General features: G+C 39.2%; 1 protein-coding gene across 1 annotated transcript in view; it reads right to left on the bottom strand.

The window, feature by feature from the left end:
- The window catches only part of LOC109043333 (uncharacterized), a 682,950-nt gene extending 671,812 nt beyond the window's left edge, over positions 1-11,138 (bottom strand). Inside the window, exon 1 of the mRNA XM_072297673.1 lies at positions 10,528-11,138. The gene's annotated coding sequence lies outside the window, so the exon portion shown is untranslated. The remainder of the gene's footprint in view (positions 1-10,527) is intronic.
- Between the last annotated feature and the right edge of the window lie 16,437 nt (positions 11,139-27,575).

The raw sequence follows: 27,575 nt of genomic DNA, 5'->3' as shown, positions 1-27,575 counted from the left end.
TTCGGTCTGCTACGTTGGAATAAAACTTTTAAGTGAAAAAAAGGCTGCACAACCGCAATGTCATTCACTTACATGTAAATTAAGACGACGGCAATGTAAAACAATTTCATGCCTGTAAAAAAATAATTTTCTCACGGAATGTGTGAGAAAATACGAGACTACTAATATTGTTATTTGGAGTGTAGCCGAGTGCTAGAAATAATGTAAACTTTTCTTTAAAAAAACTTACATTTTATTAACAAACTTAGACCTTTGTTATTAAAATGTAAGTTTTAGTAAAGAACATTTTACATTATTTCTAGCACTCGGCTACACTCCAAATACCAATGTATTCAGTGCTAATACCTTTCAGACATTGTATTACAATGTTCGCTGATTTTGAGACTATTATAATACCACGCGAATGTTTAGCAGTGAGGCGTCAATTTAGTGAAAGCTAGTTGCTAGCACTTAGTGGATCCTGACATACATTGCGGAGCAACGATACATCCTATTTAAAAAAATAGAAACGCGTCAAAAGAACGAGAAAGGGAGAGAGGGAGGTGGTGGTAATTTTTTCGTTGCATGATTTTCAAATTTTGAAAGTAATGCAAAGTAAAGACATGAGCAAAAAACACAAAAACCAACCCTCTGCCACATCGCATACCCATCCATTTTACGTTATACTCGTACGCTTAAAAACCCGATCCAAAATTGAGATTGTCTTTCATTAAAGAACTTATTACGCGGAAATTCTACTCTCACCATTTTAATTCAAACTTTGCACTTCACTAAAGAGCTCGTCGAACACAAGAAAGCCTCACGAACTTTCATGTCTCATGATTCGATTTTCAGGAAGTAAGGACTCTAAATTGCTAATATGACCTTCAGGGAATCGCAGCGAATAAAGGTAGAGATGAAATTCTTCTGCCTGATATTGTATCACCGTCGGAGAAAAAGTACCGACACCAATGACACAAAAGCCTTCATAGTAACCTTGGAAGCTATACGTCGCATGCATTAATCGCCGGAAATTTTGCAAGATAATGGTGATAAATGGAAGGGCATAACAGTGCAAGGAAAAAAAAACTGGATGCTAGTGGTTATTTTGCTCGTGAAGCTGATTGAATCGACTATTTTCCATTGCAACTGGCAACCTCGAGTGAGCGACGCTCCTTGAGCATGTTATGAAATCAGCGAACTTAGTTCGATTTAGGTCAGCAGGCTGATTATTTACTTTCATAGATCTCGGCTATAGATCTGCAAATCTCATCTATCGCGCATCTATGATCAAACTATTTGTGATTCTACACTGTGATTCTATCCGATGGATGAGCGATAGATCAGCAGAATTGGAATACAGTGTTGAACGATTGCTTTGAGATGAAAATAATCATTCTAACCAATCAGACACTTTGATTCACCGAGTGAAGAAGAAGAAGCGCGTAGGAAACCTAACCTCCAAATAGATCATTTATTGTGTTTTACTCAACTCCGTTTTATCAGCTACCGTGGCGCAGTGGATAGCGGCGTCGATATTCAGTCGCTACCAATCCGAGCGATGGTGAGTTCGAATCCCGCCGCGGCAGTACCAGTCGGCCAATCAGAAGCACAGTTTTAATAGATGTCACCGCATCTACTGCCTTACGGCCGGGGGATCCGCATCTATCAGTGGATCTACAGCTGGATCTATTGAAATTAGTTCTGAATCGCTCGGAATTTCTGTCTCATAGATCCGCAGCCCGCATCTATCAAGGTCAATAGATGAGGGAAGTAAATAATCGGCCTGCAGGTAGGCAACTAAACTAACAGCTTGACGAAGCGTGGTGTATCGCCATCAATGAAGGCGCTCTCAGCCGCGATCATGACTCAAAAGTCATAAACGATAAAACCGCCGCTAAGCCGAGACGCATTATTGCGATTCGTCGAACCAAAACATGAAATGCGGTTGCAAATAGTCGGCGATTTTAAAATGCCGATGACAAACATATGGAGATGCATAACCAAAAGTTAAAGGAGGGTGAAATCGAAGACAGCCGAGACACAATAAGTCGCAAAATCAACACTGAATGTCGCTGTGTAAAGTAAAGGGATTAGAGGGAGGAAAAAATGCTGAATTTAGTAACTTAGGAACTCAAGTCTTCTAGATAAAATGATGGAGAGAGTCATTTTACTAGTGCGAATGCATTAAATCACATCGAACTCATCCCAAATCATGGATTGTAAGACAAAACCAACGACAGCGAATCGAAATCAGAACCAACAAGGCGATCAAAGATACGAGCTTTTCTCTTCTCTTAGTATCCTTTACGACCAATATGAAACGGTTCGCTCCCTTTTCTATCTGCAACCTTGAATTACACTAGATTTTTTAAGGCGAAAATGCTAGGACTAGGAGACATCGGTTCCCTTTGCTTGACTTAAACGGAAATTAATTGTTATAATAATAGAAAAATGTGGAATGAGAAATAGGCTTTAACTTTCTTTAAAGAACGATGCTGTTGTAATATCAACGAAGGTAATAAGTTTGTTCGGTTTTTTACGCTCAAATCCGGTTTTTCTACTTAATAGGTAAAAAGTCTGTTGACAATGATGAACATTTTTGAGGGTTTTTTTTTTCAGCATACTTGAGCTTAATAATTTTGTAACATTATTTTAGACTTGGGAATATTTCACTTTTCACTGGGGGAAAAATCACATTGGATCTAGAGTCCAGACTCAAAACATCGACAAGAAAAAATACTTTTGATTCAATCAGATTTTTGCTTAAATCAAGAACCAAGTCTCTTAATTTGAGCGGATTTTCTTTTAATTTAAGCAAAAATCTGATTGAATCAAGAGTATATTTTCTTGTCAATGTTTTCAAGAGTCTGGACTGGATCCAATAGGTTTTTTTTTCCAGTGTTCGCCTTCCTTAGACTTATACTCAAATCCGGGGTGCGGACGTCTGAAAAAGCATTTAGGTGCATATTGATGTGATAAAATGATTCCCTCCGCAAATTTTTTTAAGTTTCGCTACAATTAACCCAAGATCGTCGGTGAAAGTTTCAAGTGAGCTATGACCTCTCAAATCAATTTTGGCTGATTATTAGTTAAGCTCACTTCTCTATGGTAAAATTGAAAAGCTTTCTGCCCTAGGGTTTCCATAATACAGTTGGAAATATATTACCTACTTAAGCTCGTAACTTGATTCTAACGATAAGTTCATGTACATTTTTCTATTGCGCAGTTAAATTTACGAAAACTGAATTGAGTGAAAAGTTTCAAGTAAGCTATGACCTCTTAAATTTATTTTGGCTGATTAATTAAGTCCACTTGCATGGTAAAATTGGAAATTTGGAAAACTTTTTGCCTTAGGGCTTCCATAATACAGTTGAAAATATATTACCTACATGAGCTCGTAATTTGATTCTACCGATAAGTTCATGTATATTTTTCTATTGCGCTGTTTTTACGAAAACTGAATGAACAAAAAAATCATATTTCAGCACAATTATGTTGATCCAAACTGACGCATGTGTTCAGAAAGAGAGAGGTTCCGAGAGATTATTCCGTCGACAGTATAAGAAGCAAAAAAATATCAACTGCATGTTTAACAACGTCGTTGGGTCAGGGTGAAAAGTGGCGTTCCGAAAAATTGTTTTGAGCTGGGATCCATGAAAATAAATCTTACGAGGGGGTCGCGGTCTGCTTATTCACAGATTGAGAAAAATTAAAATATCTTGTAGGGTGAAAAAGAGTTGAAATAATTTTCAGGAGAAGTTCTACTGTTACCTCACTCATTTCTAACGACTTATGAGCTAAGTATCACTAGAGTTCAGTGTGTGCTATATCGGTTAAGTAAGAACAGTAAGAGTAAGTTGTAAAAGGAGGACCGCTTGAACACAACATGGGCCCCAGGACAGAATTAAAGTATTCAATTCCAAGTACTTTGTTCGTCACTTCTTTGGGGTTTGGCGGGGACCCCCCCTCCCACAACCGGAAAAGGGGGAGGGGCCTCTCCATGAAAAAAATTTCAAAACTGAAGGTACCTACTAGAGATGCAATTTCGAGCTTACACAATGTAGGTATAGTTCATGCCTTTTGAATACGTAGCTTATTTTGGGGCATATTTCGACCCTGGTGAGCCCGGGCTTCAGGACTTAAGTCCCGTTCGCCCCCCTAAAGTTAACGTAATTAAAGTAGCAGTAGTTGTAGTAGTAGTAGTAGTAGTAGTAGTAGTAGTAGTAGTAAAAATAATGTAAAAATATGAATTCTATTCTATTTTTACTATAGAACATATTCAAAATGGAAAGTTAAAAAAAAAATAGGAAAAAAAATCAAGGCCTGCATCCGGCTTCAATTTTGACGAAGACAGGAACTCATTAGCGTTCCATGCTATAAAGGAGAAAAACTAGAAAAGCTGGAAGCCAGCAAAGTCTCACTGAGCGTTTAATCTGACTTATCATTAGCATTTCTTATCTAGTCATACGACGTTCTTACTCAGTAAAGCAGCGTGGGACGCAAGTGCGACATTTTTTGATCGCACGCAAGTCGGATGCAGGGTTTTCATATAAATCGAATTCGGGTGCCTTAATAGAGGGTGAGAGGTGTGTCATCGGTCCCTGAAAAGTTCCTGTAAGGTGATTCGATGGACGCCATATTTTGTGTCAGAACGGCATGCGATATATCGCACCAATTGGTTCCATTTTTTCAGCTACTCGTCATTTTTCTCCAATTTTGAGATCGCAATTCTGTTGTCAAGAGACTAAAGCACTCACTTACCTACCAATTTTAACAAAGAAATTCAACGTACACTGGAAAAAAAAGTAGCCTGAAACAAATCAAAATCAGCTTGAAGCAAGCTGGAAAAAATCTTAAATTTGCCGGCAAGAAACGTATAGCTTGAAATAAGCATGGCCGTGCTGCTTGAAATTAGCTACCCGGCGGGATCTTAATTATTTTTCGTTTAATGCTCGGATCCAATACTAAATACTGTAAGTTTTATTCATTTTTCATAAAATTCCGTAACGTAGGGATAAAACGTTACTGATTCTTCGACATGGATCATGTTGAAGTCGTCGTGCGTTGCCGCGGGTTTTGTTCTCGGTTTGCAGCACTGTTAAAATGCGCGGCTTTTGGAGATCTCCTGGAATGACATGAGAATGTAGGAATGTATAACTTAATGCCAGTGTCGAAAATGAAGGCGGAGTGGTTACAATCCAATGGAAACTTGATTTAAGAAGTTGGCTGCAAACTTAATTTAAGTCTAATTTTTTCAGATATTTCCAAAATTCGTGTCATGCTTGAAACCAGGATTCTTGAATCGAGTATACAGTATCTTGAATCAAGAAACAACTTCTTAGAATTAGCAGCCATGGTGGCTTGATGCAAGACTCAGCAGGTTTGACTCAAGATTTTTATGCTGCTTAAATCAAGCTAGCAGGTGATCCAAGTCTCTCTTCCAGGATCTCTCCAAAAAACCACGCCTTTATTACGTTGAATTTCTTAGTTAAAATTAGTAAGTGAGTGCTTTAACAGAATTGCGATCTCAAAATTGGAGAAAAATGACGAGGAGCTGACAAAATGAAACCAATTGATGCGATATATCGCATGCCGATCTGACACAAAATATGGCGTCCATCGAATCACCTTAAGGTGATTCGTCAAGCTCAAGTGACGTGGTCGAACTGGCATGCGATATATCGCATCTTTTAGGTCAAAAATCTCGACAGATTTTGAATTTTCGGCAAAAAAAAGGACGATAGCCCCTGCGCATGAGCCTGAAGAATCATGCTAAACCCACAAATCGGCGAAATTCAGAGAAATGAAAGCAGGATAGTGTTTGGAACAAAACCTCGCATTCGATACAGAAAGCTGAATCGAATGCGAGGTTTTTATCCAAACACTATCCTGCTTTCATTTCTCTGAATTTTGCCGATTTGTGGGTTTAGCATGATTCTTTAGACTCATGCGCAGGGGCTATCGTCCTTTTTTCGCTAAAAATTCAAAATCGACCGAGATGTTTGACCTATTCGATGCGATACATGGCATGCCAGTTAGACCACGTCACTTGAGCTTGACGAATCACCTTAAGGCCACGACGTGGAAATCACGGCCAGGGCGCGCAACGCGACGGCGCAGGCCAGGACCGGCGGGAGACGATTCCGCGGACGTTGCTCCGACCATGCAGGACGGCCCGTGTGGATGAGCAAAATGAAAAAGAAAAACAAATGACACCAAAGGGAGAGCCCTCGTTGCGGCAACAAGTTACGGATAAGCTCCCATCTACATGAGGCCATCGCTGACCCCACAAGAAAGGGAGTTACATCGTAACCTGATGCCGTAACGAGAGCCTCAATGTAGGCTCATTATTTGTCAAGTGATCTAGTGATGCAACCCACAGACACGAATTTCCTCGGAAATCGTTTTGGTGAAAAGTACTTTTCGCCAAAACAAAATCCAAGGAAAGCCGGGTCGATGGGTTGCATCACTTGATCACTTGGCAAATGATGACCCTGTATAGGTGGGGTCACATGGTTTGTTCGACGATCAGATGGACAGTACGTCGAAAGATCTCTCGAAAGCTTTTTCCGAGGAAAAAGCTAACGACAGACTTCCCGACGAACTGCCCGTCCGATCGTCGAACGAACCACGTGACCTCACCTTCAGTCCAAGTTCCCACCCCCCCCCCCTTTCCCCCTCCTACGATCCCATTGCCCCATGCCCACTCCCCCAAAAAGCATGACGTCATTCATGCACGACACACGCACACGACGTCACCCTTGCACGACATACATATGCACACACACCCTGCCAATCAATCATGCACGACACACACACACGACGTCATGCACGACACACACGGGTTGAAAGAAAGAGCAACTGATTAGGAAAGAAGGAAAGAAAAGGAAAGAAGGTAGTAGTAGTAGTAAAATAATTTTATTTTAAAGCGGTGCTTTAGCATCTAAGGCCATTAAAGAAGGAAAGAAGGAAGGGGAAGAGAAGGGAAGGGAAGGAAGAAAGAAAAGAAAAGAAAGGAAAGGAAAAGAAAGAAAAGAAAGGAAAGACAAGAAAGGAAAGGAAAGAAAAGAAAAGAAAGGAAAGGAAGGAAGAAGGAAAGAAAGTTTTAGTTTAGTAGATATTTATTAAATAATATTCTACCATTTAGTATTTGTTTTAGTTTACTATCGATTAATTCATTAAATTAATAATATTGGTGAAACTTTCCTAGAGCATGGGATGACTTTTTGAAATCATCAATGATAGTAAAGTTATAAAATTTTTGACTATTGTTACTTTTTGACTAGGTACTTACTATTTTACTTTTTTTCTCTTCTATTAAAATTATTTTTATTATTATGTTTATTATTTTACTTATTATTATAATTTACTTTTAATCAGTTACTGTTATATTATTTAATTTAAATTTAAAAAAACGAGAAGTGAGAAAAATTATTTATTTTTTAAGAGGGGATGAATTATCATTTTGAACTTTTAATCTATCAATATGAATTATCATTTTATTAATTTTTTTTAAAATTTAACAAATCAAAATCATCAGGGACGGGGGGGGGGGGGGGGGAGGCTATCATTTTAATATTAAAAAAGGGCCGTGCCATTCCATGATCGAATCATAGAGAAAATGAAGAGTCCGCATTGGATAAGGAATCATCTTTCGCCGCTTCCTTTCAGCCAATCATACACCCGACGATGACTTTTTCATTTCTTGTGGAAAATTGCAAGAGAAATCGAGACCAATTCTTTTTTTCACAAGTCAGTTTTTCGGCAAAAGTATATTCACAACTGACTTTCCGAGGATTGGTCGTTTTCATTGATGAGCAATGTACGTTTTACCTTCTCCAAAAAACACCGGAGATCTTAATTTTTTAATTTTTTTTTCACTTGGGTGGACGTTTTTGACTGTCCCGTCAGGTCAGAGTCAAAAACATCGACCCTAGAGAAAGAAAATTGAAATTTCGAAAATCATGATCTTCGGTGTTAGTAGGAGAAAGTGAAACGCATTATTCATCAAAAGAAACGCCAAATCCGCGAGAAGTCAGTCGTGAAAATACTTTCGTCGAAAAATTGATTGAATCCGAAAAAATTCATGGTTTTGATTCCTCAAGTTATTTTCCATGAGAAATGAAAAAGTGGACATCGGGCATCTGAGACGCTGAAAAAAAGCGCGGGAAGATATAGCGGACACATATTTTCCCTATCCGATGCGGGCCTCTCATTATCTCTACGAGAAATAGGGAAAAGGAAAGGGGAATTGGCGCGGGGCGAGACGGGGAGGAAGCGAGAGGTGCTCATCAACACTTGTTGTGTAACTCTGCGGAGACTGGAAAAAGGGTTGAGACAGAAAACGATGAGTTATCTCGGCCGGCGGCGAGCTAGCAAACGATTTGATTGACAGGTTTTGACTTTGGAAACTGAATGTCTCGGTCCCCTAGCTGAAATCTTCGAAGCCTGAAAGAATACCTAGAAAGATTTGCTTGTGAACGAAACTGGCATCCGGTCTGATCGCGCATCGGCGGGAGTTGAGCAGAGAAGATTCTCCGACCGCTTCCCGCCAATTTTTCTCTCTGCCGTGCTAGGGAAAGACGCCGTATGAGCCTTTGGGCGTTGCCAAATTTCCATGGACAAATAACATATTTCCTCTCAGAATTTGAAGACATTTTCTCCCGCTTTTTCAGGAAATTGTGCTCGTAATTTGGACCGCGTTTAGCAGAGAGGAACCAAGCCACGTCAGCTATTGCCTTTCAATGGGCAATTGAATTTTTCACAAGGGAACATTTTAAAAATATGTTAGGAATTCGCTTCGTACTGAAAAATTCGAAATTTAAGTAAAACTTATTATTTGCTCTCTATAATATGAACGAAAATTTACATTACTTTCTTGCAAAATAAATAATTTTTGAGAGGAAATTCGGCAACATTCTAATGCTCAGACGACGTTGATCCTTAGAACGTCAGTAGCTGGTACTTACATAAAAAAATCCTAAAATTTGCGTTCAAACCTAACGACAAATCACTCGCATAATTAAAAGTACTTATGATATAGTTGAATCTGATGGAGGTATTAATAATTAGCATTTTTTCTGAGGACATGTATGAATGTCTTGGCAAAAAAATTTCCTTGCAACAGAAAGTTAAAATTATTCGGACAGGCGTGGCAAGAGGGACCTCTATGAACCTAAGAATCATCAATTTTGACGGGATTTTGTAGAATTCAAAATTTTCAAGCGAGTCATTCGACTAGAACAGGGGAGAGAAGAAACCCCACCCTCTTCTTGGAGAACAATTTTACTCTTTCGTGACTATTTATCGGAGATTTTTTTCGCAGCAAATTTTGCCACCTCCGAACAGCCTATCTCCTCCATATGCTTAAATTAGCTCTAAACAAAATTAAAACAAAAGGAAAACCTAAGATAAATTCCTGCCAATGATCATTGGAAACATCTCGAAATTTTACCTGTCTTCTTGTGTACGAGATGAAATTAGAAAATGTAAGTACCAACTAGAAAGATATTTTCAAATGTGCAAATTATTTCGGGAGCTACACGATATTATGCGATATTCTAAGGGAAGAGAGTGCACATTGTATTTACAAATGCCTGGAAAATCTACTTGGATCATTCCCAAAATTAAAACATTTATAGACTCCGGAGAAACAATCTTACGGTATGAGGTGATTGAGGACAGAGTGAAAATGATTATTCCATAATCGAGGATTGGGCAGATGTGAAAATTATCAGGCTGCAGTCACAAAAAACACTAACGCTAACCAATTATGGTTAGACTACAATAAAGCTTACTTGAAAATTTACTTAAAAAATGTTTGAAAAATTTCCATGATGATAATACTAAAGAGATTATTGACTAGCTCAAGAATTTCATGAATCATGATCTCTGGAGTGGAATAATTTTCGTTTGTTAACGTAAAGAAAGGTTTAAAAACCTAAACAATTTCAACCTATTAAATTTGAGAGTTAATAGACTTTGACTCAAGGCAGCTTTCAGAAGTCTAGAAACCTCGCACACACGAGCATTTAAGTTATTTTTTTTCAAAAACTAATTCCGTTAGATTGGGGCAGAAATTTGTTGAGAAGATGAGCAAAAAATTTGCTTCCTGTAAACATCTACTTAAAGCCTAGGGAGGAGCAAAACTCTTGAGGAATCGTTGAATTGCATGTGTTCAACTCAAACTTCTAAAAGTGAATTTAGCAGAAATAATAGTTGAGGTGCATAAATAGCACGAGAAAATTATCTCGCCTAGATAAATGGTATGTAACGAATAGGTACTGTAGTGAGGAAAGATTAAAAGCAGGTAAAAATAATACCTAAAAACGAAATTCGTATGTGGCTATTTTAGACTTTATGTAGGAGAAACTTCGAAAATAATGCATAAGAAGGGGGGACAGGACGGAGTGAAAGAGACAGACGAAAAAGACAAGAAAAACTAGACAAAATAAAAATAATACAGTTACAACACATATTGCAATGAACGATACCGAATTTGGGCAGAAATCAAATAAAAGAAAATGTACTTGACAGAGTTCAAACCTGACTCCAGACCACCGCCATGCAAGCAATCAAAGAAAGTTGTGACCAGATTGACCAGATATCCGACATCCATCATCTCCGCGATGTTAGCAGCACTCGAATTGTTTATTCGCAGTCCATAAATTGAGAAGAAAACGCGAAGCCGATTTGAGCGAACGCGCACGCGCACGAACAACGACCGAAACTTAGAACCGATTCCGACGCGAATTTTCTCGAACGGAAGCTCACTAACCCGAAACTAAACACTGTGAAACTACAAAAACTATGGAAATTATGGCGATCAATTACGTCCGATTCACTGAAACGCAGAATACAAGAGTCGACGAGAATAGAGAGTACGAAAATCAAGAGTTCAGTTTGACGATACTCAGCGGCGGCTAGCATTCAATGCGAAACGAATTGTCACGTTGCTAACGAATCACTCCACACGATTGTTCTTACAAACAAACAAACACCGAGAAGTTTTCGCGAAACACACGAGGTAACGAGACACGCACGGCGAAAAGAATGTTCTGAAAGTCTGAAAACTGCCTTTGCAATAGGAAAAGGCAGCCAATAATGCTGAAAGTCCGACTAGGCGCGTGGAGTGGATGCAACGTGAAGAACAGTCGGCCGCCAACTGAGGCTGGTCGGGTGGTCTGCCAGCCTCGCCAGCCTGCGCGTACGGGGTGCGTACGCGACCGTTTCGCACATCACGATCAGCAGGTGGCTGTGTGTGTGTGCGTGTAGACTGTCCCGTCACCCCCCGATCTGTCGTTGGCGTCGGTTAGTCGCGTCCGCTCCGTCTTTTGGCCGATTCTCTCCCTTCGAGAACTGATAAGCCCGCTCGTTCTCGTTTTCAGAGATTTCGGACAGAAAAGCAAGCGTAGATTACCCTTTCCTAGACCGCCGCGCCGGATGTTGAAAATTCATTCCGAAGACATGTCTCCTCCTGTGGTTCTCCCTGCATGGAACTGCGACGGCCGATACTTTTTCGTTTGCCATGCAGAGTTGCAAAATTTCAATGAGAGATAAAATCATTACATTTCCCGTCTCCTTGAATTTCATGAAAGATTGAACAATATGATTTTGCAGCAGATATTTTGTCATAACTAATGAGTCTTTGGGTCTAATTTTATCACAAGTAATGAGTTTTTTATTGCGAGTTATGTCATATCTAACTAATAAATTTTTGTCAATTTTGTCTCATGACTAATTGGATCGCATTTAGAAAAAAAAGGAATCAGCGAAATTACCGTGTTGTTAAAATGTTGCTTCTTCATAATTAACTAAAAAATCTCCCAAAATAGCAAATATTTTTTGCACCCATCAAAAAATTTTGAATTTTAATGGGGACCAATTGTGTAAATTTTAATACTGGATTTTGAAAACACTGTAATCAGGCTGAGTTCCTTTTTGCTGAATGCGATCCACTTTATAATTAGTATCTAGCAACGTAAAAGGCTGAAATCCAGTGACAGTTAGATACTGAACGAGCATGTTTTTTCAAAAGAAGAAAAAACAATGAGAATAAAAGAGGTGATTAACTACGAAAGTAATAATTAGTCAACTTACTTGTTTGCTCCTCCTTGCTTTTAGTTCTGATGATCACATGAGAACGGGGAGATCAGATTTCTTCCCTTTAAGGATGGAGAAGGTAATGTTAACTTTTGAGGCATAATTGGACTGCATTTTGCAATTTGGAACTATAAATTTTAGCTCTTCTGGAAAAACACTTATGTACGTAGGGAAATTAATGGCACATACGTCTTTTTTAAACCGGGCTAGAATTTATAGTTCCTAATTGCAAAATGTAGTCCAATTGATGCATTTGAGTGTGGGTTGCATACCCAGCCCCTTGGGCTGTGAAATATCATAATATTTCACTTCAAAACGTGAAATTTCAATTTGCATCCAATATGCATGTTGTTCTAAAAATTAGAAATTTACATCCGGCCTTTGCCGTATTTCGTGGTTCTCACCTCACTTCAAAACATCCTACCGAGCTAAGGAAAAACGCCGTATGAGCCTTCAGGCGTTGCCAATCTCCTGCGATAAAATCTCCATTTCTGAGGAAAGTTATGCACATTCTTCCTTGAAGTTCTTAGATATTTCAAATTAAATTGCGAACAAAACTCTGCAGAATCTTAATATTTAATTTGAAAAATAGAATGAAATTGTGAATCAACCACTGTACTAATTGCGAGGGGCGTTGGTTCATTTGAAAGGTGTTGTTCTCAATGCTTCGGGAAAACTATAAATTATTTTCTGGGGTTCGTCCCCGATTTTTAAATCCCTAAAAACTCATAAATTGGATGAGGGGAAGTGGGGGTTTTTTGTTTTTTGTTTTTCGGAAAAGTTTTGTTGCTACGCATCTTACTTTACTGTTTGCTGTCTTTTTATCAGCTGTTTTCATTCAACAATCATCATTAAGTGAGGTTACTTCCAACACTCAACTGCCATCAACTTACATTTTTCTTTTCCCGCGTTTTTTTTTTTTTTTTTTTTTTTTTTTTTTTTTACGGTTTTTCATGATTGATTCCATCTTTTTCCTATTGCCAATTTTTCCTCATTAAGTCAATAACCTCCAAGTTTTTTTCTTATTTTAACATACCAAAAAAAAAAAAAAAAAAAAAAAAAAAAAAAAAAAAAAAAATTCCGATCAGAACTTTTCACGCTGTTTCTTTTCAATGTGTATAAATATGTTTATTATTAATTTCCATTTTCATTTCATCCTTTTTCTTCTGATTTATTTTTTTTAATTTAAAAATTGAACTTTTCAGTTATGATTTTGTTAAAATAATAATAATTTTTACTAATTTTAATTTTAAATTTAACAGTTGTTATGAGTGAAATTTTCAATGACCGAGGCGGTCGCGTCCTCCAAAACGTGGTCGCGTTTTCCAGAATTCTTCGCATGTTCGTTTAGTGAAGCAAGAACTTAACTCTGTTATTAGTATAGAAAATCAAAGTTTCATTTCTTCATTTCGGAAGTATAAAATTGATGACACGATCATCTGGATCAAGAGTCACAGACTTTGAGAAACTTTACAAATTGGATCTAGAGTCCAACTCTTGAGAACATTTACAAGCAAAAGAACTCTGATTCAAGCAGATTCAATCTTAAATCAAAGGAAATCCGCTCAAATTAAGAGGCTTGGTTCTTGATTTAAGCTTAAATCCGATTGAATCAAGAGTTTTTCTTCTTGTCGATGTTTTTAAGAGTCTGGACTGTAGATCCAATGTGTTTTTTTTCCCAGTGCAATATGATGAGACAAAATACAGATTGGTGATCGAAAAGACCAACTGGTGCCCCCCTCCCCCCGTCATCTTCGAAAGACTTTTCAGTTATCTGCGCACTTCGATGGTAAAACTGCGAAAATGCGTGTCTCGGTTTGCGACGTTGCAGACTTCCTGTCATACTTCACTTCTACATGGGAAACAACTGTGGCCGTCGCATCATTGAAAGCTTCGGTGATTTTCCTTTCTTTGTGAAGATACTCTGAGAACATTTTAAGCTATGGTGTTGGTTTGGTCTCCTTTTGATAACTAAAAAAGGAGCGGAGATTTTGAAACACCGCAACTGTGATACGCATTTATGCAGTTCCGTCGTCAACTTGGTGGTTTTTATTTAAGGTGAATCGTCAAGCTCAAGTGACGTGGTCGAACTGGCATGCAATATATCGCATCGATTAGGGAAAAATCTCGGCAGATTTTGAATTTTTAGCAAAGAAAAGGACGATAGCCCCTGCGCATGAGCCTAAAGAATCATTCTAAACCCAAAAATTTTCAAAATTCAGAGAAATGATAGCAGAATATTGTTTGGAGAAAACCTCGCATTCGATTCAGCTATCGATTTCTGTACCGAATGCGAGGTTTTTTCCCCAAACACTACTCTGCTTTAATTTCTCTGAATTTTGCCGAATTATGGGCTTAGAATGATTCTTTAGGCTCTTGCGCAGGGGCTATCGTCGTTTGTTTGGCTAAAAATTCAAAATCTGTCGAGATTTTTGACCTAAAAGATGCGATATATCGCACGCCAGTTCGACCACGGCACTTGAGCTTGACATGAAATATGAAAGATGACGAGCTTGAGCTTAACGAATCACCTTAAGTCCCAAATCTGTGTTTGTTTCCATACTATAAATTCGAGTGTCGCTTTTTTGCTGTGTGTCGTATTTTACTATCCGCGGACTGCAATTTTACACGAACTCTGAGGTTTATCAAATACTAAGCGAAAACAAAAGCAACAATATTAATTACGGACCGAGTGGCACCCCATACTTTCCTCAAACACACCGAACTATTCAACCAGGGAATTTAGTTTTTTCAATTTGAAATATGACACTTGGTGTCATGAAAAAACCTAATTCCAGGTCGAACTGTTCGGTGTGTTTGAGAAAAAAGTTGCATGTATTATGCATGGATCTCTTCAAAAAATTCTGGGGAATCGATTCCTGAAGTAATGATGACAAATTTTTCTGTGGTTTTGAAATATTTTCGATGAAGAATGAACCCGTGAATCCCCGCACCCCCGAAATTTTCATCCCGTGCATGAGGGTCCCAGAAAGTGGGCACCAGGCGGATTGGCCAATGACAGACGACTCGCTAAAAGTTCACTGAAAAAAAAGCAAAGCTACGGGCTTCATAGACATACCGCCCGTTCCGGGTTCAGAGCAGGGTGGCAAAATTTGACGAAAAATAAAATCTTGAAATTTTACGTATAATACTTCATGAAATTCATGAAAGATTTTGAAAAAAACCGGTTCCATTCCATGTTTCGCAAAATGTATAAATTGTGACTTTCTTCTATTTTTCGTATGTTTGAGTGCGGGTTGCATACTCTAGCCCCTGAAAAATATGAAATATATCACAGTCTCGTGAAATCTCATGAAATATTTCGCTGAAATTCCCAACCTTTAATTCATCCTTACGTTTCCTACCACCTTGGTTCAGAAGCCGAAAGTTTCGGATGCTGGAGCCGTAGCTTCGACTGCTCCAGGCGCTACACCCGGAACTGTATAGCCGGTAAGTACGGCTTCCACCGCCGGAGTTTTTTTTGGGGGTGGGGGGGGGGGGGCGCCACTCTTCCCGCAATTCGAATTGATGCACTTGTTTTCTCTGAAATAAAATATTGACACAGTCCCGGTATTTACTTTTTTACCAGTGTAATTTGGCAGCGCTGTTAACGTCATGGACGTGTACCTGCGAGCTCATTTGTCAACATTCCCCGAGGATCAAACGCTACGCGGGACGGAAGCAGATGGGATGAGACGAGAGTACTTACCCACTTGCCGTGGTCCCGTGGTTAGTGTGAGGAATTGAGAATGGTGACTTATGGCCTTGTCAAACCAAGTTTTAGGAATGCGACGTCATGCAAACTTCTTTCGCTGCCGCGGGCAACATTGCTCCGCTCACGGGCTAAAAGCTTCGTCGGTAAGGGTAGATGCAGGGTGAGGGGTACGGATGAAGGGTGAGGTGTGTGGGGTGGCCGAGGGAGGAAAGAGGAGTGCAATGCACCGAGAATTTAACGAAATGTTCGTGAATTGAGAAAAAAATGGACTCATTTCAACGAAGACATCCGTGTCCATGATAGTTGGAGCATACATTTTACAATCAGAAAACTATAATTATAGTAATTCTGGCTCGTCCATTAAAGCGCCTTTTTGCGTAGTCGAACTAACACTGCTGTGCTAAGAGGAAAATCCGTATGTACCTCCAGGTGTTGCCAAATTTCCTTAAATAAAATATGAATTTCCACAGAAATCTGTGGATAGTTTCCTTCGAATTTTTCGAAAAATTTTATTCGCGATCAGATCTATTCATCTTAAAATTTCAAGAGAAAATATTTATATTTCTCCTCAAAAATTGACATCGAATTGACGGCGAAAATTTGGCAATGTTTGACGGCTCATTCGGCGTTTTTCCTTAGCTCGGTAGAATAGCACATAGGTTGTCTCTTTACAAAGAGCCAGAAGTTGTGGCTCTTTATCGAAGGATGCAGTCCAGTTGGAATACGTTTCGAAATTGGGAACTACCATTTCTAGCTTAATTTAAAAACAACTCATGTGCCACAAGTTTTCCTATACAAATAGGTACTTTTATGTATTAGTTCGAACTTTTAGTTCCTCCATAATTACACAATGAAATTATGAGGTGCATTATTGTGCATCGATCATTGTCTTTAGTCGAGGTCCTTTTTCTTGTGGGCGGCCGCGCATATAAGAATCAGTGGCATGGCGTGCTTTGCGATCTATCGATTAATCTACCATTTAAACCTATGAAAAAAGATCGATAAACAGGGTGTTCGCAACGAGCAACTTAATAATCGATTCTTTAGCACAGCTTCAAATGGAGAAATATCGAGATTCGATCATTCACGCCTCGCCACCGATAAGGATGACATGCTAACCCATGAAATTATATTATTTTATAGGTCTTTTTGTGACAATCTGGCGACGTCACTTCCTGCTCGACATGATCTTCAATGAGCTAACTCGAGCATGAAATTTTGTTCATGCGCGTGTTTTTGGGCGAATTTCCCTACTCTCCCTTTCCTTTTGTTTTTTGCATGATTAATGGTACGTGTCACACGGAGCTCGGGTGCTTGGACATGGCTGTAAATTTTAAGCCTTTTCGGTTAATGCCTACCTACCCTCCTAATTTCGGCTCCCTGAAAAAGAAACTATTTTAGCGCAAAAACAGGATGCATATAACGGGATAAATCTAAGGGTTCTCGTGTTCCGCTAAGGGTACACGAAAAAGTGCAGTTGTTTGGTGCCTTCAGCTTAAAGTGGAGAGGTTTTTATTTTAAGTAGGAATTTTTCTAGCGCAATTCACTCTCTCAAAATAATTGTGAGTTGCGATCACGGTTTAGGGAGGCAGTCTAATCTTGCGCCATAATGAATTTTTGCGAACCGATGTATTGATGATAACCTTTGAAAAGCTCTTTAAACCGGTTTATGGAGTTGCTAACTTCCTGTAACGTTCATGCAAAAATATTAACTCACAATCAAGGTATTTTGAAAAGAAGCGGGGGCAAAAAATATAATGGTCTCTATCAAGAAAAAATTCTAGATATGTTACATCGGAATGAAGGTACATTTTTGCAGTTTTGCCATCGATTTAAATTTGTTTTTCTAGTACATCTAATTTTAACGTGTAAAAAATGCCTCAATGTAAAAAAATCTGCAAAAAACCCTAAAATTTCGAGGAAGTTGCCTCAAATTCATTAACCATGAAAAATCTCCTAGCTCCATAATGAAATGTGGGTGTCCATGTTGCAAAGCGCATACCTACTTAAGTTGTTTGGTAATTTGTATTGCTGACTTTTGTAATTCGGCTTTTCCCTCGCGGCCTGTTTTTTTTTTCTTTAAAATGTGCATCACAAAAATGCTCGATGTAATGACAAAATGCGCAATTCAGGCATTTTTCGGTGAAAGGGCGCGTGAGGATTGCAATGCTAAAATTGTGCAACGTAGTTCTCTACTTGTAGCTTTTCCGAGAGCACTGTAATGAATTTTTCCCAGATCCGCTCCGAATTTTTCCTCACTCTTGTAAGAAAAGAAGTCGACTGTGAATGAATTTCATCTGCTGCAAACGCTATGAAAAATAGCACAATCTGAGCACCATAGCAAGCCTCATACGCCCGTTCACCGAAAAAGTCCTCAATTTTAGGACGAATGGTGGGATTTGCCTCCACTTTGAAAGATCAGCAAAAGAAAAAATAAATAAATAAATAAGTACGAATATAAGCAACGGAAAGTCATCACTGCTGCAAATTGCCTCTCGTCTGCTGCCAGAAGTAGATCGAGATATCTGAAATTTCTTGCACCCGTCGTCGAAAGAACTGCGTTCTCCCACCGTGGTGAGTTCGTTATGAGGAGGTACCCTAAAAATGCCGGATTTTATAGGGTTGACGTTAGATTTTTAGAACGTTTTCGGCGATGACCAGGCCGTAACTCTGATTTACTGGGTCATTCCAGATGATAAGAGTCCTGCTCAGCGAGGTTGCCGGAGTGCGCGGTGGAAAGAAAATCTCGCTTTTTAAATCGATAGACCCTAATCGAAAACCGTTGACTGTTCGGGCAACTCAGGTCCTCAGGTAAGAAAACGACACTTTCCCCTCCGTAAAGCAAAGGCCATTAACTCCCATCGCGCCGCCTCCTAATTTCCAACACATAACGAGAAGAAATGCCTTTGAGGCGCAACTTTCGTCGTGTGAAGATCATTCTGTCGTGCTAAGGAAAAACACCGTATGAGCCCTCAGACGTTGCCAAATTTCCTTTGACAAATCATCTATTTTCAGGAGAATTTGTGAATGTTTTTCTTCCAATTTCTCAGGTAATTTTGTTTGTGATTTGATCTAAAAAGTCTGAAAATTTCAAGGAAAAATACTGATAATTTTTCTTAGCAATAAACATTTTATCGGGGGAAATTTGGCAACTCTCGAATATTCATACGGCGTTTTTACTTAGCACGGCAGTGCTATACTTGCGTTGTGTGAAGATCAGTCTGTCGTACTAAGGAAAAACGCTGTATAAACATTTGAAGGTTGCCAGATTTCTCATGATAAAATATTTACTTTTAAAGAAAAGTATACGAGTATCATTCCTTGAAATTTTCAAATACTTTAAATTTAATTGCGAATAAAATTCTCTGAAAATTTGGAGGGAATTTTTTCACAAATTTTCCTGGGAATGTGAATTTCATCGAGGGAATTTGGCAATGCCTGAAGGCTCTTACGGCGTTCTTGCCAAGCATGACAGCATTGCCACCGTACGTTTCCCGTACCTAAAGAGGATATCATCATCTCATTTATCAGCATACTGATATCTCGGAGGAAACAGAAGTATTGGCACAGGATTGATTGTTGGATGAAATGATTATTCCTAATTCATATTGATTGAAACTCAACTTATCGGGATTCAGCCACTACTCGATATTTGGAGTCCAGCCGGAATAAATTAGGAATAAGAATTCAATTCAATAAATTATGGTTGAATCCTAAAAATTATGTTCCAGCCACAAATATTCGTTGCCCTTGATAAATCTCCCCACTTGAAGCAACTACTATCACACCATAATCCACCATGGCATCATACAATTTCAAGCGAAAATTTTAGGGTACTTCAAATAATATTTGTTAGCGGCGATTCACGACGGAAGGAAACATGCAATGGGAGCTTTCAGGTGTCCCCTATTTCTGTATGATAAAGTGCGAATTTTAAGGGGAATTTGGGAATATTTTCCCACCAATTTTTCTGAGGAATTTGTCTGTAATTTAATCTGGATTGTTTGGAAATTTCTTGGAAATTACTCATAATTTCTCTCGAAAATATAAATTTTATCCAGAAAAACCTGGCACCGATTGAGCGTTCTCACGGAATTTTTCCGCAGCACGGCCGTTTTGGAGATACGCATTTCTAAATTATAGCAATTAATATGTATTTTGAGAGCTAAGGAGAAATACTGTCATAGTGAGGGAAAACGCCGTATGCGCCTTTGAACGTCGCCAGATTTCCTCCAAAAAAACTGGATTTACTGGAAAAATTGAAATATTTTTTCTGATTTTTCAGACAATTTTGCTCACAATTTGATCTAAAATATCTGAAAATATCAAAGGAATATATGAATATCCCATCTTTAAAAATACATGTTTTATCCAGGGAAATTTGGCAACTCCCGAATGTTCATACGGCGTTTTTCCTCGGCACAGCAGAATACTGCTCAACTGCATATTTTGGCGAAATTAAGTTAGCAACTTTGCCGCATTCAGTACTATAAACTACGCAAGCTGATGTTTTTAGTTTTTTCCAATACCACCTAGGAGCGCAGTAATAATAATAATAAATAAAAAAATTGTGAGTTGCAAATTCAGCATAAAAATTAAAAAATAGCGAATTTGCTTTCGCAAAATTGTCGGTTTGTAGGTGGGCGGTATAGATTGTATTCGATACATCAAATTTAATGGGTGAGATTTTATCGATATCGATTGGTTCAACAAGTAAACGCAGCCTCAAAAGTCGATTTAGCCGGTCAGGTTGGCCTAGCGGTCAGCGTGTCTGACTCTAGGTCCTAGTTTCGAATCCCGGTGGTGACGACAAATTTTCACGGAACTGACGAGAGGATCTGCACAAACAGATTCTATTCGACCTTAATCAATGAAAATTTCGAAGCCGGAGTATGGATGTGCCAAAATCCCCCCGATATCTACTGACAATAAAATAATCTCTATGCTAAAAATCATGTCTATAGATGGCTGTAGATTCCTAAGTTACTAAATAAACAGGAATAGAAGCCCCCCCCCCCCCAAAAAAAAAAAAAAAAAAACAATGAAGGAGCATTTCGGAAAAAGGGCACATACGCGTATGTGCCCTTTTCCGAATGCAGAATAGATTCCTCGCATCCGAATGTACCAATGTCCCGAGTTTCACAATCAGCTTAACTAATCAATTTTTAGGGCTAAGAGACCAAGTTTTGTGAGGCTAAGTCAGCGGTCACAGGCGTATTTCATGTATTTGCCTCTGGGTACGGTCGCCGTGACATTGAGGAGATAGCGCGCAGGGCGCAGGCAGGCATGCAGGTGATGCATACTGATAAGGATCCCTCACTACCAAGGTACTTACACTCTAAGGTATGGACAAACGGGGTGCCGAAGTGGCAGCGCTGAGAAAATCGGCGATCGAGTGACGTATGAAGTCGCACCGTCCATTTGCCGCGCAGGTCTTCGCAGTCGTACTCTCGATGCTGTCAAATCTACGCGTTTTGACGACTTTCTAAAATTCCATTTGTCCATACCTGTACACGGTTCGTTTCAGAGGGAGGTAAATAAAATAGTGTTGCCCACTCAAAATTCCTTCGGGATCTTGAAGTAGGATGCATACACAGTCATTTAAGCCTAAAATGAAAATATTCTGTCGAGCTCTTCGAAAATAAAATCGATTTTTGTGTGTTTTGGCGCTAAAATGGCCTTCAAAAACGATCAATGATTCAATTCCGATGGGTTGTGCATATGCAAAATGGTACATGTATGATGAAATCTACGTATTTTTGGACCAGGAATCGATTGAGCAGGGTCCCGAATCGGTTCGAAGCTTAATTGACCGAAAAAATGGGCCTTTTTTGGGATTTTAGGGATGTTTTGGGCCCATTTTTTCCCAATTTTGGCGTGAGAAAACCTGTGCCGTCATGGGTATTGATTATTAGGTAATTTCGGGCGAGAAATCGAATGCGCTTGGTCCCGAGTCACTCCGGGGCTTCTCAGGCCGAAAAATTTTTCTCGGCTTGGATGGGTTAAGATTATTTGTTTGACCGAAAAAGGAGGGAAAATAGTTATTCTGCATATAAATATTATAAATCCACAAGAGGAGTTCATTTTTCGAGTCCAAATTTATACCGTCTCTTCATAAAGCGCATACGATTTCTCGTCAGAAGGTCTTTGAAAAAGAGAAATTGATGTGTATATGTGTGAATCCGTCAATCACTGAAGATCAGCATGCGTGCGCACTGATATCATTCTTCACAGCGCATGATCAGATCTGAGATATGCATCGTGCTTTCATGCAGGAGCTTACACAGTGGACTGGCTGAAGGAGGCCAAAGGACATCAAATTATAGAAAAGTTTCTTGTTACTTATTCAGGAGTCTCATTTTAAAGTCAAAGAAAGGCCAATTTCAGCATCCAGTTTGAACATAAAAGACAAAAAATATTTTCAAAGCTCTTCCGGAGCTCCACCTGGGCCTACAGCGTATTCTTGGATTAGGAAGCCCCGGAGTGACTCGGGACTAAGCGCATTCGATTTCTCGCCCGAAATTACCTAATAATCAATACCCATGACGGCACAGGTTTTCTCACGCCAAAATTGGGAAAAAATGGGCCCAAAATATCCCTAAAATCCAAAAAAGGCCCATTTTTCGGTCAATTAAGCTTCGAACCGATTCGGGACCCTGCTCAATCGATTCCTGGTCCAAAAATACGTAGATGTCATCATACATGTACCATTTTGCATATGCACAACCCATCGGAATTGAATCATTGATCGTTTTTAAAGGCCATTTTAGCGCCAAAAACACAAAAATCGATTTTATTTTCGAAGAGCTTAACAGAATATTTTCATTTTAGGCTTAAATGACCGTGTATGCATCCTACTTCAAGATCCCGAAGGAATTTTGAGTGGGCAACACTATTTTATTTACCTCCCTCTGAAACGAACCGTGTGTTGTAGAGTGTACCTTGCCTCACTACATCGCACTGATTCTGCTAATCAATGCAATATCATTGAGTTGCAGTGATTGTCAACGCGTTTCACCGGACACACGTGAATTTTTGTAATTATTAAAATTCGATAGTTAATGGTCTCTTGTGAGTTTGAATTTTTCGAGTTTTTCGCGTGTTTCGCTGTCTTTTTCATTAATAATGATCAAAGATATTCCACCCGCGCGTTCGCGATCGAAATTATTATTTATTAATTAATCGGAGTTATTTATTTTCGTTTAGAAATTCCTGAAAGTCTCGAAAATTTAGCTTCTAAAGCCAAAACCTATGACCACCGGTCCATTTCCGGAAAAAGGATACATAACGGAAAATTTTAAAAAATTCCTCCCACAACACTGAAAGAAGTGTAAGTTTTACGAATGGTCGTTATCCATTCTAGGGTGTATGGACGTAGATATGAGTGCCCCAGTTCCGATGTATGTCATCACCAGTGCCCAGAAAGTAAGAATGAAAACTTCAAATGCGTTCTTCTCACAACGCGTTTTTTCGGTGTGTGCCCTTTTTCCGGAAAGCTCCTCAATTTATTAATCTGAGGGAACGGGTCTTGTATGATGGATATTTTGATCTGAAATGGCAATGAAGAGAGGAACTGAAAGGAATTTTCTCATTTTCAGCTTTCCCAACTTAAACCCTAAAATTTTTGTCTGGGGTTATGTACTATTGTTTTGATCCAAACGATAGGTACGTCGAACCACTATCGAATAGATCCGTTGTTATCCTTATTAATTTTCCATCTGGAGAAGCAGGTGGAGGGATTCTGGCTTCTGGGCCACCCTGTGCGGATGCAGCAGCGAAAGCGGTCTCGCTCGGAGGGTGAGCGTGTCGTTTTAGGAGGGGGTGGCCACCCTCTCGGTAGCTTGGTATGACTCACGCAAGGACTGTGGCGGCATGCGGTCTGAAGTTGGGCCTCCCTGGCCGGGGCCAATGGGAAGCCTTTCAAAGGGGTGGATTCGCGGGTCGTCCATGTCACACTCGAACGTGCTTATCTGCCCGAGACCAACATAATCGCTTTGACTTGCCCGTCGGCCCCGAGCAACAGGGTAACCAACAGAAAAGTGGCTACCTCCGCGCGCGCCTTGCCATCCCTAGTAGCAGAACCACAGAAGGAAAAGATACAGATTATGTACGAAAGTTATTTTTTTTATATAACGCTGGCATACGAAAGTGTTAAAAGTGAACATTTTTATGTAACCATTATATAAATAAAAAAAGTCATAATTTTCGTGAGCTTTTCGCAAACATACTGAAAAATCTTCTAATTCGCGAAAAGCTCACGAAAATTATGCCCTTTTTTTATTTGTTAGTTACATAAAATGTTCACTTTTAACACTTTTGTATGCACGCCTTATATGAAAAAATAAAAAAATTGTCTATAAAAAAAATTACCTTATGCAGCTTAAATCATTTTTCATATATTGTGGTCAGGGCTGAACTTTGATTTTTTTATGTAAGCGTTACACGTTTTTTATTTAAAACTACCATTTAGATAACAGATATGTTTTTTTATACTTTTTTTAGGAAAAAAAAATTTGTTCTGCTACTAGGGACTCAGTGGCGTGGCATGCTTTGCGCTGTATCGATTGATCTGCCATTTGAACCCATGGAAAAAGATCGATGGACAGATCGATAATCGATCATTCACACCTCGCCACCGTTGCCATTTTATGAACCATACCAAGGAAGAACGCCATGTGAGCCTTCATACGTTGCCAAATTTGCTTCCGTAAAATATGAATTGTCAGGGACTTCTGTGAATAATTTTCTTTTTCCCATTTGTCAGTGAATTTCATTCGCAATCGGATCCAAATGGACCGCGTTAAGCAGAGGGGAACCAAGCCGCTTCAGCTATGGCCTTTAATCAGGCATTTCAATTTTTACATGAGAACGGTTGTGCGGATTTTGGGGCGCATTTCAGTTAATTTTTTGCATAGTGCGAGGCAAATTCCTTACAATTTTCGAAGAAATCTGCCCAAACAGTGTGCATGGCTTCGTTCCTTTCTTCTGAACGCGGTCCAAATTTTCTGAAAACTTCAAAAGAAAATACGCGAAACTCTGCTTAAAAATTAACATTTTATCGTAGAAAAACCGCAGTAGCTTGGTCCCTGTTTTTCGCGTGCAGGTTTCAATAAAAAGAAAAAAAAGCAGAGTTGATGTGATAGGAAGTGAAAACCGGTGGGTTTGAGAGGGATGTCAGTGCGTGTTAATATTGTCATTGAACCAAGAGTACGTTTGTTCTAGTCGTAAATGTTGCTATTTACTTCGAATTAACGCGCCCCTCCGACGAAATACAAGGGGAGAGTTGCCCCAACTTCCCGCGCGGGGCGTCAAAGAAACTCAATGAAATAAACAAAGACGCAACATCAAGTTAGTTGCGAAGAATCGACGCAGATAAAAGCTCCCGCTCGGGAAAGAGTTGGGCGAGGGCTTTACGTTTTTTCCCTCGCCTCGTTCTCGGTAGCGCCAATGCGATGTTACAAAAAGCATCGTGGGTAAAGCTTGTAAGTCGGAGTCCGGAGCACGTAATTATTTAAACAAAACCGAACGACGTCCTTGTCGGATCTCTCAATGAAATCTGTCTTTTCCTACAGTGGCGTGGCGTGCTTTGTGATATGGACGTATTTCTATCAAACAGAACTACGTGCAGAGGGAAAGATGGGGTGTGCTCGTTCGCGGTCGGGCCATAGGAGTGAATGGGAATTATAAAGCGCCAGTGACGTCAGCGGCAACGACGATCGGGAAGGCGGTCTTTAACTTATGAGCCCTGTCTTTCATGCGCTAGATGCATTGTCACGGCTCATACACTGTGCACATAGCTCCGTTTGACAGAACGTGAAATCCCGCTTTTCCAATTCAGCAAACGGAACTGTGAGCCAACGAAGTGCGGCATCCATGAGCCGTGGGCATGGTTGGCATGGCATGTGTGTGTCTAGAGGCTTGTGGACAGGGGAACAACGATTTATCACATGATCTGGCAACTATGGATCAAGCCACCCGTTAATGTTAGAGTCCCTTTACACCCAGAGTTACGACAACTCACTTTTGGTTGGGCCAGGGTTGGGCTGAAAGTGGCCTAAAAAAAAATTCCAATTCTGATTGGTTCTCGCTCATGGAGGCCGAAACGAGTGCACCAAGATGGCGGTACCTCGAATGTGAACAAGAATAATGAAAATATTACCTAATTGTGGTTCATCAAGAGTAAATTGTTATTTCCATCGGTCCAAAATGAAAATAGATTAAGAAATTATTCACAAACCAATCTCATTTTATTTTTAATTGATCAGTTTGTTGATGTTGTTGTTTTTGTGTGACAGACATCGCAGGATTCCTGATCCTTATCCCTCAATATCGTTCGTTTGGGTGCACTCGTTTCGGCCTCCATGGCCAGCCAAGGCCGGCTGTTAGTCAGCTGATAATCGAGTTGTCGTAACTCTGGGTATAAAGGGACTCTAGTCAATGTGAGAAGACCCGACTTTTATCTCGACTCGAGCAGCTCAGTCTCAGTGACTTGGCGTGCCTCGCGATGTATCAATTGATCTGCCATTTAATCTTATGTAATAGGATCGATAAGCAGGGCACACCTACACCTCAATAATCGATTCTATTACCGCAGCTTCAAATGGGGAAATATCGATAATCGGTCACTCACGTCTCGCCTCTGCAATCCTGACTCTTGTTCTCGGGTAAAAGAACGTAACTTCATTCTAAGGTTACACGATTGACTCAAACAATTTAATTTTTTACGAGAATGTACCTATGCAACTTTTGTCCAATGTTTATTTTTAGATGATTTTTCAAGCTGGAAAATGAGTACGGTTACTTTGTCTAGTAAATTATATACAGAATAATTTAGAAGTAATCAGATTGAAGCTTTAAGTCGCCTGGAGCCGAATATGTGACCACTATAATACATATTCACAGGCAAAACGAAATATAAACAATTTTGACGCAAAATACCTCTCGCCAGGGTCAGACCTCTAACTTGCAATCTAGACAAGATTGGTCCACATACACTTCTGAAGGTTTTTAAGTATAATTCAGTTTTGATGTTCGGATAGCTGAATGCCTTCAATTTTTTTCAAAAATTGCATTAAATTCCTTATTTTATTATGAAATTTTGCATCCATAGAACTTACGTTAGCTATATGTCGAACAATCGCGAAAACAATAAATATGAAGACATTGAGTAGTTTGCTAAAGAAAAGATTGGATGAAAAAGTGGCAATGCCCTACGTGACTTTTTGGGTTAAAATTATGCAAAGTCAAAGCAGTACCACCCTATGAATAACGTTTTCGTCTATTCAAAATGTTTGAAGCCATCCATATGCCATCAGAAGGACCAAAAGTCGCAAGCATCAGGAATTTTTAAAGTTTTTCAACTGTGAATGAAGTCATGATGTATTCGCAACTGTACATATAGTACCAATGTAGATGACAAAAGAAACTTTTATTTTTACAACGTTTTAAGATCTATGACAATACTAAAGAAATCTCCAAAAGCTGAGCATATAACAGCAACACATTTGTTTATGGCATCTGCAATGAAAGTAAGGTCGTTCATTCTAAACGAATAAAGTTAAGAATGCAGTGATAATCAGGGAAATTTTTAATATGTAATTTTTTGTGATTTTTGTAAAAAAGCCATTTGTAATATTTTATAAATTTTTAAACTTTCACCTTAGAAAATGTCAAGAACTCGTTTTAAAAACCCAAACTTCTGGGTCAAATAAAATACTATCTATCTATCTATCTATCTATCTATCTATCTATCTATCTATCTATCTATCTATCTATC

The sequence above is a fragment of the Bemisia tabaci genome, chromosome 3 (assembly GCF_918797505.1).
Source record: "Bemisia tabaci chromosome 3, PGI_BMITA_v3".
Classification (NCBI taxonomy): domain Eukaryota; kingdom Metazoa; phylum Arthropoda; class Insecta; order Hemiptera; family Aleyrodidae; genus Bemisia; species Bemisia tabaci.
The sequence above is the reverse complement of the archived record's forward strand: the minus strand, read 5'-3'. Positions and strand labels throughout refer to the sequence as shown.